We start from the raw sequence: 17,005 nt of genomic DNA on the forward strand, positions 1-17,005 counted from the left end.
CAGTATCAACAAGCACAAGATATACGGTGCAATGCCGGGGGACCGTATTGTTGATGAAGAGAAAACACCACACCAGCTGTACGCTCACATATATTCTTTACCGCTGGTCCGCACAGAAAATCGCTCATAGGGACTCACTAAAAAGCATTCCTGTGCTTTTGCGAGAAAGACACGAAGACGGAAATGCAGGTGCGTTAACGGAAGGCGTGCCCAGTTGGCTACCGCACACTTGAGGAAAATTCATGTATTTAGAGTTGCATACAGGTAGAACTCGAGCATTTCTATTACACCGATTTCTACTCAGTGCCTGAGCAACGATTCCTTTATTCAAAATATGCCCTTTCTTGATTGCGTAGCTCGCTTATACACCAGGGGCCGTATAACGCAAAACTATTCCAATATGTTTTTATTCCAATCTCCTGACGTCAAAATTGCGTAAGCGCCAACGCAAGCATCGGGCGGTCACCCGCAGGGATGTCTGAACTAGCCAATCAAATACTCCCCTCGTTCATAGGAAGTCACTTTTCTTTGCTTGAGAAACGAATAACATTACCTGCACTGAGCGGCTTGTCTTATCTTATTGGCAGACTAGAGGCGAGGAGCACGCTCAAGTGGAGAGGGATTCGACAGGACCGAGCCGCTGCACTGAAAATCTATAATCGGATGACGAGGGTGGCGCCGGCGTCTGCGATCCGTCCGCTTTTCCTTACTTTGCTTGCGGTGGCTCGTCGACAATCGCGGCGGCAGGCAACGGAAACTTATGAACGACGCTATAACGGATCCTCAGCAAAGAAGAGTCGGCACAATGAGTTTGTAAACGTGTCGAAAGTTCTCGAAAACGTTGCACGGCTACGGAAAAATATTTATTACACGCAAATAACCCCATGCTCTAGGGCAGGGGCGAGTAGGCAGTGTCGGAGCGATCCGCGGCAGCCATCTTTTATTCCTTTCGGAACGGGGCAACCTGCGGCTATTCAGAAGAAAATTCAGTTTTGTTCGGCATATTAATGCATCTTTAATGTATAAACGTCACTTTGATGCGATGAGTTTTCGCGGTTTTGTGACGTCGCCTGCGAGGCAGGTGACGTTGGTGCAGCCCGAAAACGTTTGACCAATAGCCGGGGGCTAATGACGAAAAGGCATCGAATCAGAAATAACTGTGTTTTTTTTCTTTTTTCGGTCAAATCATGTATAATCAGTGTGCACACATATGGGGAGGTATCGCGGTTTTCGTGACGTGGCGTGAGAGACATGTGAAGTGGGAGTGGTCAAAAAAGTTTTTGACCGATCGCGGTGGGCTGATTGCAGAATTAGAATAGAAAAATTTTGAATAGTTTTACGATATAGCGCCCTAGAACACTTAAAGAATGTCAAATGCGCCAATGAGCCACACGGACTGAAAGATGCAAAGGTTACCCACGGCACTTCAACAAGCAGTCGGTTATTCAAGCTACCGGGTGTACACGAACAAGTTGTCAACAAGTTGCCAGATTTGGCTCATCCTAGCGTTCAGCGTACGCATTCGGGCAACATACGCAACCAGTTTTTCCCAACCATAGCCGTTTTAGGTTTTAAAACACACATTAGAAACACACGAGTTCTGAATATAGCACATAAAAGAGAAAAAAATGTACGAGGACTAACGAGGGAGTGCTGTGTAGCAGCCAAAAGTAAGTTGCAAGAACAGTGTCGCTGCTGAGAACGCCAATCCAAGCCACAGTTTCCGGTTCATGTGGGCAGAGTGAGGCGACGTCATTCCAAGAAATCTCCTCTGAAAATGATGCTCCTGCGCGACGAAGAGACCAAAAAAAATGTGCATCACTCAACTGCACTTGACGCCACCTGCAAACTTTGTCTGGCGCGAGCCAAACAATAAAACAATAAAAGATGGTTTATTGTGAAACGGCATAATTTCTGAAATAATGATTGTAATAACTTGTAGCCGCTAGAATGATATTTCAGTCGCTCGCTTAACCAGTTTGTTAGGACCTAAATGAAAAGTGCTGATGTATTCATTTTATAGAATCATCAGTTATGTGACAATGATGTAATTCATGTTTACAAATAAAACATTACGCAGCTCACACGCACTGTGGCAATCGTCAATATGCGGGGTACTTTCTAGGTTGCTGGCTATCTAACATTGCTTGTTACCGCAATGCGATACCAGGTGGACCAACGTGTTTCGGTAAATTGAGCAGTTGCGTGCGCGGGGGTCGCGAGCGTACCTGTATGTGATGAAAGCGTCACGACGACGACCACGATGAAAAATATCAAATGGCGGTAACGGCCTCATTTCTACGCTGGCCGTTCGACGCGATCCTACAGGGCATGGGAGGATTGTAGCAGCGGAACTTGTAGAACACGGACACAGAAGGAACGACTACACGCGGACATTGTCAACTGATTTCTTTATTGATATTCCCGGGCATTTTATTTCGTCGCCACATCTCGTCTTTTATGTGCCTGAAGCTTCTCTCAAAACGGTGACTTCTTGTCAAGGCCACTGACGGTGTGCCTACCCATTCCACTCCAGTTTGACTCATCTCAAACGCCTCAAGAATCTCCAGAGATGGCCTATCGTCGTCCCTTTTCAGGACCCACACATCATAAAATTTGGGGGTCCACGTGCGTACTTGGGAGTATTTTCCCTTGATCGTTTCGAAATGTTTGCAGTGCAAGGCTGCATTGCTGCCAGGAGTCCGTGAAAGTGATGATGCGTGCTGTCTTGTTTGGCCATTAAGGCATCCTCCTGTTTGCCCTACGCATTGTTTTCCAGAGGAGTAGTGTACACCATCCCCCTGTCCTGTTTTTAGAATGTTCCTTACAAGACAAGATAACAAGACCTACATCACACACACATAGACAAGTATATTTATGCATTTGAACTGTATTTTTGCAGTTCAAATTTGACAATGTAGAAGTGTACGTCCCCAGTGGTTACGTCAATAATAACATTACTAAATCAGGGATATCTGGGAGAAAGTTGGAGTAAATACAGCCCCACGGACTCAAATGTTCGTGCTACTCAGGAAATGTTACCTTGAAAGTCTGTAGCCCTGTTAAAAATTTGTTTCACGGGGATTTCTACAGCCCAATGCATCTCGTCCTACCTCATTTTTCTCTTTTTTTTAGCCGGCCTTAGGCATCGCTTCAAGACTTTATATGCAACTGATCGGCGATGTCCGGCTCACCATGGCACGCTTTCACTCCCACAAAGAGCATACGTCGCGCTGCGACGGCGTTATCGCCCTTGGACTTGATACAGAAGCACATGGCGACGCGGGTGCCTACGGAGAAAATACGCCTGGTGTGTCCATATAATTTCTATCGCAACAATTATATCAGCAAAAAAGATGGGCTTGTCACGTGTCTTGTTACTTAGTGGTATGAGTACAAGGAAGAGCTGAAAGAGCATCACGAAAGTGTAATGCGCAGTATGAAAATATTCACCAATGATTCCGATAATTCATAATGCGAAACTTGAGCGCAGCCCTATAGGTGTTTTCATTTTGTGATATAGTAAGGCAAAGAATTTGAGAGAGACATGTAGCAGAGTCCGCAGTCGTCAAAAATGTTATATGCAGGTCAAGCGCGTCGGCTTTTATACATAAATCATCGAATGTTCCAGTGTAATGGTTGGTGCTTCGGGGATTCCAGAAAGTTCTACAGAATTCTTGTCCCGCATACTATCAAAATACAAAACAATCGGAAGCCACGACAATCGAAACAAGCGCGAACGAGACCAAACCAAGCAAACCCAACAAGAGCCAGGGAGAGCTAAAGCGAACAGACGATAGTGTCAAACGAGCGGTCCGGTTGAGAACAGATACGAGTACGCAACGAGTGGTCGCGCAGATCCGCAAGACACCAGTTTCCCGCGCGCCCGTCACTGAAGGGGCCGCTCTCATTGGTCTCCGCCGTATGCGGCTCGCGTCTTTCATCGCTCGCTCCACGTTCCCTCTTTCATATTTTGCTTTGCTCGTTCGCTCGGTTACGCTGTCGACGCTCGCCGCAAGAACGGGCGCCTAAGAGCTGCGCTCTAAAAGCTTTCTTGAATAATCGGAATAGTATGGGGGACGTTGCCGCGCTTCGCTTGACGTGGGAGCTGTGCTCCAAATCTCTGACGCTTTATTTTTTTCTCAATACGCTTCTTGCGCTTTAGTATGGGACACAACTAAAGCTAACATAACTAGGGTTTTCGCTCTGCAGAATAAAAACTATATTTGCCCTATTCAAAATGTGCATTGACTATCCACAACAAGACGTCCCGGCGAATACCCACCAACTGAGCAGCCGCTGGATTGACCGCGCTGTACTGAGACGAACATCTCGCTGGGCGCCACGAAACGTCACACCGGCGAACTACACCGACACTCAAAACAGTAACATAGCATTGATCTGCAAGGGCACCAATGCACAGCGACACTCGCAGTTCAGCGCAACCGCCGCCGTCACAGGGCGTCCCACGACACCGACTTCGTTGTTGTAAGCGCCGTTCGCCTCAATGGCCTCTTCACTCTGTCAGCGGTAAGAACCGGTTAATAAGCCTTAATCCTGCTTGTCAAGTTGCGCCATTCTGGGCGGGCTGACGGCCGCACGGCAAGCCGAAGTACTCAGCCCAGAAACCAATGCGTCTCATTTACAGACTTCGTCAGCCTGCGGCCCTGTCCGGACGCCGGCGCGACGCTAAAAGATACATCTTCGTTCTTCCACAGCTACCATCCCGACGCAGCCTTCTGTCAAGCATTGGTATACATCTAACCTATGAGAGAGGAGGCCGTCTCCTTTCCGCTCGTTGTGGCACTTTTTCGAGCAACACTAGTCCCCTGCCACATTCCCAGCTACGACTACCAGAGTGCCCTTTGTCCCCTCCGTCTGAACGGGGACTTTGCCTGCACTTCTTAACTGACGCTATGAACTGCCGCTCATGCCTGTAATATCCCGTCTTTTTGTTTGCGCGCCTTTTGTATACCTTTCAGACGCGCTACTCTTTAAGAGCCGAGCCCTGCAGCGTTGCGTCTATGGCATCCAGAGCCGGTGAAGAAGACAGCTCACGTGCATGTGCCGCGAGAGTAGAACAAGCTGACGCGCTCTCAGAGCGGCCGCATCGCTCTCCCGGCCTCTAGAAACGTTGGTGACCTGGCTGGCCGGCATAAATAAGCCAAGGCCGCGGCTCCCACTTTTCGCGCCGCCTGCCTCAAAAGTTGACAGGAGCCACTTCGTGGGTGCTTTCAGATAATCTTTGTGCATATCATCATCATCATCATCATCATCATAATCAGCCTGGTTACGCCGCCCACTGCAGGGCACAGACCTCTCCCATACTTCTCCAACTACCCCGGCCATGTACTAAGTGTGGCCATGTCGTCCCTGCAAACGTCTTAATCTCATCCGCCCACCTAACTTGCTGCCGCCCCTGCTACGTTTCCCTTCTCTTGGAATCCACTCCGTTACCCTTAATGACCATTGGTTATCTTCCCTCCTTATTACATGTCCTGCCCATGCCCCTCCCCCCCATTTCTTTTCTTGATTTCAACTAAGATGGCATTAACTCGCGTTTGTTCCCTCACCCAATCTGCTCTTTTCTTATGCCTTAACGTTACACCCATCATTCTTCTTTCCATAACTCGTTGCGTCGTCCTCAACTTCAGTAGAACCCTTCTCGTAAGCCTCCAGGATTTTGCCCCATACGTGAGTACTTGTAAAACACAGCTGTTACACACTTTTCGCTTGAGGGATAATGGCAACCTGCTGTCCATGATCTGAGAATGCCTGCTAAACGCACCCCAGCCCATTCTTATTCTTCTGATTATTTCAGTCTCATGATCCGGATCCGCGGTCACTACCTGCCCTAAGTAGATGCATTCCCTTACGATTTCCAGTGCCTCGCTTCCTATCGTAAACTGCTGTTCTCTACCGAGACTGTTAAACATTACTTTAGTTTTCTGCAGATTAATTTTTGTACCCACGTTTTTGCTTTGCCTCTCCAGATCAGTGAGCACGCGTTGCAGTTGGTCCCCTGATTTACTAAGCAAGGCAATATCATCAGCGAATCGCAAGTTACTAAGGTATTCTCCATTAACTCTGATCCCCAATTCTTCCCAATCCAGGTCTCTGAATACCCCCTGTAAACACGCTGTGAATAGCAGTGGAGAGATCGTATCTCCCTGCCTGACTCTTTTCTTTATTGGGATTTTGTTGCTTTCTTTTTGGAGGACTACGGTGGCTGTGGAGCCGCTATATATATCTTTCAGTATTTTTACATACGGCTCGTCTACACCCTGATTCCGTAATGCCTCCATGACTGCTAAGGTTTCGACTGATTCAAACGCTTTCTCGTAATCAATGAAAGCTATATATAACGGTTGGTCATATTCCGCACATTTCTCTATCACCTGATTGATAGTGTGAATATGGTCTATTGTTGAGTAGCCTTTACGGAATCCTGCCTGGTCTTTTGGTTGAGAGAATTCGAAGGTGTTTCTGATTCTATTTGCGATTACCTTAGGAAATACTTTGTAGGCAACGGAGAGTAAGCTGATCGGTTTATAATTGTTCAGGTCCTTAGCGTCCCCTTTCTTATGGATTAAGATTATGTTAGCGTTCTTACAAGATTCCGGAAAGCTTGAGGTCATGAGGCATTGCGTATACAGGGTGGCCAGTTTTTCTAGAACAATCTGCCCACCATCCTTCAACAAATCTGCTGTTACCTGATCCTCCCCAGCTCCCTTGCCCCATTGCATAGCTCCCAAGGCTTTCATTACTTCTTCCGGCGATAGTTGTGGGATTTCAAATTCCTGTAGTCTATTCTCTCTTCCATTACCGTCGTGGGTGCCACCGCTACTGTATAAATGTCTATAGAACTCCTCAGCCACTTGGACTATCTCATCCATATTAGTAATTGTATTGCCGGATTTGTCTCTTAGCGGATACACCTGATTCTTGGCAATTCCTAGTTTCTTCTTTACTGCTTTCAGGCTTCTTCCGTTCCTGAGAGCATGTTCAATTCTATCCATATTATAGTTCCTTATGTCAGCTGTCTTACGCTTGTTGATTAACTTGGAAAGTTCTGCCAGTTCTATTCTAGCTGTAGGGTTAGAGGCTTTCATACATTGGCGTTTCTTGATCAGATATTCTCTCCTGGGATAGCTTACTGGTATCCTGTCTAACGGAGTTACCACCGACATATATAGCGCACTCCTTAATGAAGCCCATAATATTGTCGTTCATTGCTTTAACACTAAAGTCCTCTTCCTGAGTTAAGGCCGAATACCTGTTCTGTAGCTTGATCCGGAATTTTTCTGATTTCCCTCTTACCGCTAACTCATGATTGGCTTCTTATGTACCTGTTTATTCCGTTGCCTGCTCAAGTCTAGGCTAATTCGGCTTCTTACCCTCCTATGGTCACTGGAGCGCACCTTGCCGAGCACGTCCACATTTTGCATGATGCCAGGGTTAGCGCATACTATAAGATGTATTTAATTTCTAGTCTCGCCATTCGGGCTCCTCCACGTCCACTTTCTGCTATCCCGCTTGCGGAATAACGTATTCATTATCCGCATATTATTGCGTTCTGCAATGTCTACTAATAGCTCTCCCCTGCAATTCCTAGCGCCTATCCCATACTCCTCCACTGACTTGTCTCCAGCCTGCTTCTTGCCTACCTTGGCACTGATGTCGCCCATCAGTATAGTGTATTTTGTCTTCACTTTACCCATCGCCGATACCACGTCTTCATAGAAGCTTTCGACTTCCTGGTCATAATGACTGGATGCAGGGGCGTAGATCTGTCCGACCTTCAATTTGTACGTCTTATTAAGTTTCACAAAAGACCTGCCACCCTCTCGTTAATGCTATGGAATTCCTGTAAGTTACCCGCTATATTCTGATTAATCAGGAATCCGACTCTTAGTTATCGTCTCTCCTAAACCCCGGTAGCACAGGAGGTGCCCGCTTTTTAGCACTGTATATGCTTCTTTTGGGAATACATCTACTTAGGGCAGGTAGTGACGGCGGATCCGGATCATGAGACGGAAATAATCAGAAGAATAAGAATGGGCTGGAGTGCGTTTGGCAAGCATTCCCAAATCATGAACAGCAGGTTGCCGTTATCCCTGAAGAGAAAAGTATATAATAGCTGTGTCTTACCAGTACTCACCTACGGGGCAGAAACCTGGAGGCTTACGAAAAGGGTTCTACTCAAATTGAGGACGACACAACGAGCTACGGAAAGAAGAATGATAGGTGTAACGTTAAGGGATAAGAAAAGAGCAGATTGGGTGAGAGAACAAACGCGAGTTAATGACATCTTAGTTGAAATCAAGAAAAAGAAATGGGCATGGGCAGGACATGTAATGAGGAGGGAAGATAACCGATGGTCATTAAGGGTTACGGACTGGATCCCAAGGGAAGGGAAGCGTAGCTGGGGGCGGCAGAAAGTTAGGTGGGCGGATGAGATTAAGAAGTTTGCAGGGACGGCATGGCCACAATTAGTACATGACCGGGGTTGTTGGAGAAGTATGGGAGAGGCCTTTGCCCTGCATTGGGCGTAACCAGGCTGATGCTGATGATGCTTCTTTTGTCCTCCTAACTTCACTGAGCCCTATTATATCCCATTTACTGCCCTCTAATTCCTCCAACAGCACTGCTAGACTCGCCTCACTAGATAACGTTCTAGCGTTAAACGTTGCCAGGTTCAGATTCCTATGGCGGCCTGTCCGGATCCAAGGAGTCTTAGCACCCTCTGCTGCGTCGCAGGTCTGACCGCCGCCGTGGTCAATTGCTTCGCAGCTGCTGGGGACTGAGGACCCGCGTTTGATTGTTGTATTCATATAGAAGGTTGTGGCCAAGTACTGCACAAGGGTGGCGAATTTCGCTCCGGTGAGCGAGTGCCTTACCGGTTCTGGTCACTGGGATCAGGCCGCACTCCAGGCCTGTTTATGCAATTTTATCAACACGCGGATTTTTTTTAATACGGTGGAAAATTGCGCGGCACTGGGATTCGAACAACGGTCCTCTTGCACGCGAGCCGGATGCTCTACCTCTACGCCACCGCTGCACCTTTTTGTGCATATTTACACAAATATATTTGGCAGACAGCGGCCGCGGCAAGACAAATCTTTCAAGGTTTCACTAAGAAAGCTTCCATTCAATATGTTTAATCACTTTTTACCATAATGCGGTTCTGAGTAGAATCGATTAAAAAAAACTTAATAAAATATGGAAAAGACCTCTGAAGTTCACCAGAACACATACAAAATTATACAGAAAGCAGACAGAACAGAACTTCCGAAATGCGTTGTTGCACCTGTTTTACTCCTGTACCTTCCTGTACTGCAATTTCCTGTACTGTAATTCATGTACTGTAATTACCTGTACTGTAGATTTCGACGCACGGAAGCGCTATCCTATCCTGTGTTCTGTAAAATTCTGCATGCGTTCCAGTACACTGGAAGATGTGTTCAACGTGAACTTTAACCATCTAGCCGGACTCGCCAACTTCATCACTAAAATACTTGCGTAATTTATGGGGCCTTCAATGCTGGATCTTTTCACGGGCACATCAGTACTTGGAGGCACAATGATAATGTTTCTTGAGCCCTTCGCTGAGGACTAGTGCTTTTATGCACGCTGTTGCTGAGCCTACGGCCATTCGACAGCTTCTGTGAAAAATGGCTCGTTCATTTGCGCAGTATATGGCCATTCCCTGCGTTCTCTGACAAATGGAACGACTGTTTTTGCAGAGTTTGAAACATTGTAAGTCTCTTCATAGGGCCCTCTTATGGCCCAGCTTAAATAAATGCACGACGCTCATACTTTGGATCAAAGGAGCAGTGAACGGGGGTCTAGGCAATTTGTCACGCGCAACATTTCGACTTCCTGAAACAGAGGTGCGACCGTCAAATCTTGTTTGCCAAAGCAAGCAAGCGCGGAAGCTTGCTTTAAGCCACAGCCGCTGGGATACAGCGTGAGCGTGAGAATAATAGTGTCCCTCAGCACTTTTCTTTGCGCATGTGATGTCAACAAGTTCCATTTGAAAGCAAGAGCGCGACAGCTCACATCAACGCTCCCTGAAACAGCTAGCGCTTCTAGGCACTCTAGCATCATCATTCACATATGAGCATTTTAATGCCATCTGCAGGGCGACTGCTTCTCCCAGCGATCTCCAGTTACGCTTGCCTCTCTCCAGCTGTTTCCAAGTTGTGCCTACCAATTTACTTACTTCAGTTCCCCAACTAATTTCCTGCCGTAACAGAGTGCGCAGCCCTACCCTTGGTACCTATACTGTAAATATAATGGACCACCGGTTATCTTCCCTAGGCATCACAGGGCCTTCCCAGGTCCATTATTTACTCCCAATATGGAGAAGAGGAACAATATTATTCTTTTTTCACAATACAAAAGAAAGTGAAGCAAGAACAAAAGGCATATAGCCTCAGAAGGCCTCTTGCTGGACTCAGCATTTCAAGCGGAGAAGGCGCACATAGAAGAAATGAGGTGTGGTGAAATTACATTGAATATGTAGGCACAAATAACATAATTTTCAACAAACTAGCAATGTAAATAAAAGTGGCTAATTATTTTTCGCGAAAACATACAAATATAAAGCAACATGCATGTACGCGGCCCACACTGATACATAAGAATACTGGTGAAATTCATTTTCGCGCAAGACATCACAGACAATTATATGAAAGACAGTTTTTCAGTTATAATGCATTCACCCACACATTTAAAGTATTCAAAACGCACAAAAATCTATAAAACTAATATATACATGAAAGCAGAAGAAAACCTCCATTTTGCAGAGTACCATATTCTAGCACTAATCTAATAGTTTTTATTGATTCGGTAATTAAGCTTAATTTCCTGCCCTACTACATTAAATATGGCAATTTGATACCCTATATGCTGTTTACTATAATTAGTTCTAATTTGCGGTACCCTTATAATCTTTCTCCTCAAACAATACTGTGGTGAAGGTTTAATTAACGCAATTCTGTATGATCGGTTTTTATATGCTGTATTAGTTTATAAGTGAATACCTGGGTTACGTTTAGTACTTCATGCTTAAAAAACAGTTGATGAGTACGCAAGCCGTGCTGTCGTCCATGCAAGTTTTCAAAAGTTTGCAGAACCCGTTTCTGTAATACAGTTACTTCAGATAAATTATGATTAGATAAGTTATGATTGCTTGTGGCATTCCATACTCAGCAGCAATATGATAATCTGGAATTAAACAGCGTATAATAATGCACCTTCCTTAACCGCAATACCAGCCACTCACTAAGGTTATATAGTATGCCAACAGCCTTACATAGTTCTACCGTTAACTTTTCAACATGTGTATTCCAACCTAGGCCTTTCTCAAACCACCCTATTGAGACAAATGGGAACGACAATCTACGAGAAATGTTGTACGCTATTATTCCTCCATAGACTGTACGATTTCTCGCAGATTGAACGATTTCTCGCCGACTGAACGATTTATTACACGAGTATGAGATTGCGTTCTTGCCAATGAACGAGATTCTCATACATCATGGGCGAGATTGTACGAGCTGAATGTATACAAGATGAACGACCCTGTACGGCCTGCAAGAGTATGAACCCTAAAACATATTGGCACTTCCTTTACATATTTGCTATAATAATTAGAATAGAATTCTTGTAAGTGGTACTACATGCATGATCACTTGTGCTGACCTTACTGGAGTGTTGTCTTGCTCTAATGGTTTGTGCACAATTCTACGGTAAGGAGTAAATTTGAGGTGAAAATGCGAGATGCAGTAAAGGCTTGCATTCGTAAATAAAAAAGTATACTTTACGCAGGTTCTTTTGCACAGCCATTCAAGTTTTAATTAAGAGTGATGTCCTCTGAATTTAAGCAACAGCATGTCATACATCTCACTAGTGTTGTTTATTCGAGCTTCCAATGGTACTTTGATAAACCCTAGTCTGCTGACAGGTGACCATTGGAATGTGTTCCTTGAGTGAGAGCTTGCAGGGCACCTGAATAGGTAAAGAAAAGACAACAATTTATTTTCACTTACGCAATAAGATAGCGCATATACAAAAGCAGTTTTGCCTACATTTACATAGGCAAGTGCTTCAGCGTTCAGAACATATAGAATACTGAACAAAGTTTAGTAAAAAGAAGTGGTTTTCTGCAATGCTTATGACTTCTAAAGGAACATGCATTAGAATAACCTGTTGCAATAGCAGGCCACTGGAACAAGTTATCACCGTAAAAAAAAGAAAAACACTGATCAACAACAATTACTAGCGTTGAAGCAACAAAAGTACCAAGCCTAAAATGCAATCTTAAAAAGCAGCAAAAACAGGTCAAGCAAACTAAGTTACTTTGAAACTACCCCTCTGCCAGCAACGTAAAAACCATGGTGGCTTAACGTAGTAGCTTTCACATTGCACTGCTAAGCCAAATGGCACAGGATAAAATTCTGGTGATATTGCCCGCATTGCGGTGCTGGCAAAATGCAAAAACATGAGGTGCATTGGCTACACATTGAAGAACCCCCAGTGTTCCAATTGATCTGGAATCTCCCACTAAAGAATCCCTCAATGATATTGTCGTTTTGACAGATAAAACTCCAGAATTTATTTTACTTAGTGCAAATGGTATATGCATAAGGACAACTGCTTATGCAGAATCATCTCACTGCAGCTACCCTTTATTGAAATTTCATACTTTATAAAATGAGCAATTGTCGGATGATTTGAGCGAATATCTATTTATGCGAAAATTATTGCCGTTAGTTTTATATGGCCGATTTTGCCTTACTTTCGTTTTAACTAAATTACGTGCAGTTCAGGTGCTCACTACACCTAAAAAATTTGGCACCACTCCTTAATTGCATGGAATTGTTTCAAGAGGCAGCACAACTTTCCTTTACGATTGTTAATCTATTCAAATGATTTTCACACTTCTTTTAAGCACTTTTTTGCCCTTTATCAAGCTGTATCTTCGCATTTGTATATTCCGTTGTATCTTAGCATTTCTAATGCATGAGGGCGAGTAAAATGAAAGTGAGCCAACCCACCCCGCGCAATAATGGTTCGGTTCATTTTCTGCGAGGCATGCACATAGCACACAGGCATCGCTCCTTTACAAAAGTGACATGCAGGTGTGATGATAAACATTCTTTAATGCTCTCATGCAGTGGGTTCCACATGCTGGCGCGACATAATGGACGCTCCAGAAGTTGACCAGCATGGTGTCGTGTGGTGTTTGACAGCTGAAGGTCTTTCTCAAAAAGAAATTAGTCGACGTATGACTGCCGTGTACGTTGAACATTGCATTTCATTGGCCATTGTGAAGCACTGAAGCAAACTGTTCAAAGGACATGAAAGTTGCAAGATGATCCAAGACCGGGCCAAAGCCATCGTGCAGTCACCCTCAACACAATCGCATAAGTTAATTGATGAGCTGGTCAGAAAAGAATGAAGGATAAGCATCGGCGAACTGGCAGAACGTATAAATATCAATCATGGTTCGGTTCACCCCAAAATTCATGAACCTCTCAGTTATCGGTTCTTGTGTGCGCAATAGATGCCCAAGATTCTAAACCACCGCCAGTAGACGGAGAGTTTCGGCGCTGCCTTGACTCATCTGCTCTGGTATCACGAAGAGGGTGATGACCTTTTGTATGTAGTGGTGTCCGGGGCCGAATCATGCTGCCACTACTAGGAGCCTAAAGCAGGGTGGCACAGCTCACAGTGAAAGCATTTTAATTCACCACACCCAAAGAAAGCAAAGGACGTCATTTCCACCGGAAAGGTGCTATTGACTTTTTGCTACTGTTAGGGGCCATTACTGATTGAATCTGACAAACCAGGAGAGTCTATCTATCGTTTGTGAGGCGCCGGATCGGCTGCATGCCTCAATCAAAAACAAACAACGTGAAAAATTGACGAATGGGGTCATCTTGCTCCACGACAATGCCCGTCCCCACGTCGCTGATGTGGTTAGCACAAAACTGGAAGTTTAAGTGGCAAATGCTGCAACATCCACCATACTGTCCAAACCTGCTGCCTTGTGACGTCCACATTTTGGGACAATTGAAAGAACAGCTCAAGGGAACCAGATTCGTGACAGACGATGACGTGAAAAAGGAGTTTTATGAGACGAGAATCAGGCGACTCTATAATCAGGACAAATGACTGAAAGCTCATGGAGAATACGTTTAAACAAAGTACCTCATTTGTCATATATTCGCATTTGCTCACTTTCATTTGACTTGCCGTCGTATATTTTGCAGAACTGCTTTTTATATGTGCTCTCTGTTGCGACTAATTTCATTAAAATTACGATAGACGACCAGTGAAAGCAGCTCCTGCGCAATACATTGGCACAAAAATCAGCGCAACTGACATTTTTTCCCTGGCCGTTGCATATGTACAAAAATGTAAAAGGTTGTTGAATGACAAAGTTCATTCAAATCGAGTCTGTTTGAAGGAAAGGTGAACATAGCTTGTTTTTAATGTTTTTGAATGTCTAGCTCAGGAGAAAGCTTGCAAAAGATTCATCCCAGTGCTTTAAAACTTGCTGCACTGCATGCCTTGTCACGGAACTCTTTTCCAGCTGCAAAGCTAGCTTTTCTGCGTGGTACGGTGGCAGCATAACGGTGGTGCGAAAGATACGTACGCACTGGAGCTACATTTCTATTCTGTTCTGTTCCGCTATTCTGTTCTGTTTCTGTTCTGTTCCGCTATTCTGTTTTTGAACTCACGACGCATTCACGGACAACTTTTAAGAGGTAAAATGAGTTTAATAGTTATGTCGCCGAACGCTAGGGTGGTTTCCACTTTCAAAAGAGCGCGGAAGCAAACTTCACAACGTACACAATGAAACTGTTGTGGACTTTAGGAACTCTATAAACAATGTGACTTATAATAATCTGCAAGATCTCTGCGGTTTGCTACTGCCTCAAAAAGGCAACAGGAGCGGCCATTTAACGCTATTTTAGAGAGCAGCGGAGTGCACGCACCGACATTTTTCATGCCCGGGCCGTCAACTTTCGCAGCCAAGGGACTTATCAAAGCCTTGTGAGGTCACTGTCACTGTGTTCACAAGAATCATCAACTGGGCAAGGAGTTCGTCATAACACAGCGGTTCCCGTGCTTATTGCAACGCTGCAGCAGTGAACCGTAGAGTAGCAGATGGATGGATGGATGGATCGATGGATGGATGGATGTTATGAGCGTCCCCTTTGGAACGGGGCGGTGGGTTGCGCCACCAAGCTCTTGCTATTATAACGCCTAATGTACTACCTAGGTTAAAAAAGGAACAAGGAAAAAAACGCTATGTACTACCACAACCAAACTTTCTGACCACCTATTGCGAACTTTGCTATTGTACGTCTCCGTTTTCTGTCGTTTCCCTACTTTTCTTCCACCAATCTTCCAATCGCCTCTTACTAATCTCTGTAGCGGGCATGTTTACATTTTCTCTGCTCTCGCTGAACCCAAGAGCTTCAAGGAGGCCAGTGGTGCCTAAATCGACCGCTCGGCAGATGTCTTCACATTCTAATAAAACATGCTCCATCGTTTCTCTAGCTTTACCGCAGCGAGCACATGATTCTTCTTCCTTCTTATATCTCGTTTTATAGGTGCAAGTTCTAAGGCATCCCGATCTCGCTTCGAAAAGTAATAAGCTTCCTTTTAAATTATCACAAATTGTTTCTTTCCTGATTTCGTTTTTTCCTCTTAAGCACTTACTCATGGCCGATCTCTTTTCCATTGCCGCCACCCATGAGATTATTTCAGCCTCTCTGACTTTCCTATGGACTTTCTTTTGCTGTGTTGCCCACCCTACAGACCGCATACTTGCTGGTAAGTTTCCTCATTGTTTTCCTCCACTGTGAATCAATGTTTTTTCCTGTACAGATACCTTAGCTCTCTGTGCTTCATTATGGCTGTATTTCTCTTCCCCTTTACTGTAATTCTTTTTTCCTGTGTTTCCATATATCTATTGCCTTCGTTTATCCATATACTACCAAGGTATTTATGTTGTCTTACCCGAGGCATTTCCTGGCACTGTATTGCAGCTGTCTGCTCGCTGTTTTCATAGAATACCATGACACCTCATTTTCTACGCAGAATATTATGCCTAAATTCAAGCCTTCCTGTCCACAGATATTAACCAGACGATGCAAATCACTTTGCTTGTTAGCTAGCAACACAATGTCCGCCGCATAAAATAAACATGGAAGCTGCTGCTCTACTACTGTACCCGCCTGTTTGTATGAGAGATTATACGCGATATTACTTCCTTCTAGCACCCTCTCCATCCTCACCATGTACATCATAAACAGCAGTGGGGATAAAGGGCACCCCTGCCTCAGTCCCTTGTTGATATCAACTTTCTCCTCGCTCCTCATCCCTTCCCATTCAACGCAAACGGTATTTTCTAGGTAAATATCTCTCAAAAGCTCTAGACAATCGTCACCTAGGCCTTCCCCTTCCAATATATCCCCACAAAATGTTGCGGTTTACGTTGTCATGTGCTCCTGTAATGTCTAAAGAGGCTACATATAACGATCTGCTTTGTACTCTTGATATTTCAATACAATGAGTAAGAACAAATAACTTATAATCCATACGCCTACCTATTCTGAAGCCATTCTGAAGTTCTCCCAAAATGCCATTATTATCGGCCCATGCTTTAATGTTTAATTTAATTGCCTGAATCGCTAGCCTGTAGATTACCGACGTAATGGTCAACAGTCTATACGAGTGAATTCTATCTTTCTCCTCTTTACCTTTATAAATTAAATTCATTCTACTTTGTCACGAACTATCTGGTATTCGTGTATCTTTTAAAAATTTTCCACTGCTTTCACCAAAGCTTCCTTACTTTTTGGTCCTAGTTCATTAATCAGTCTAATGGGAACCTCGTCTAGCCCTGTGGATGTACACTTAGGACTTTTCTCTTCGGCTTTCTCCCAGTTAAAATTTGTCAGCCCAGCTCCTTTTCCATCTG

Source organism: Dermacentor variabilis, chromosome 11 (assembly GCF_050947875.1).
Source record: "Dermacentor variabilis isolate Ectoservices chromosome 11, ASM5094787v1, whole genome shotgun sequence".
NCBI lineage: Eukaryota > Metazoa > Arthropoda > Arachnida > Ixodida > Ixodidae > Dermacentor > Dermacentor variabilis.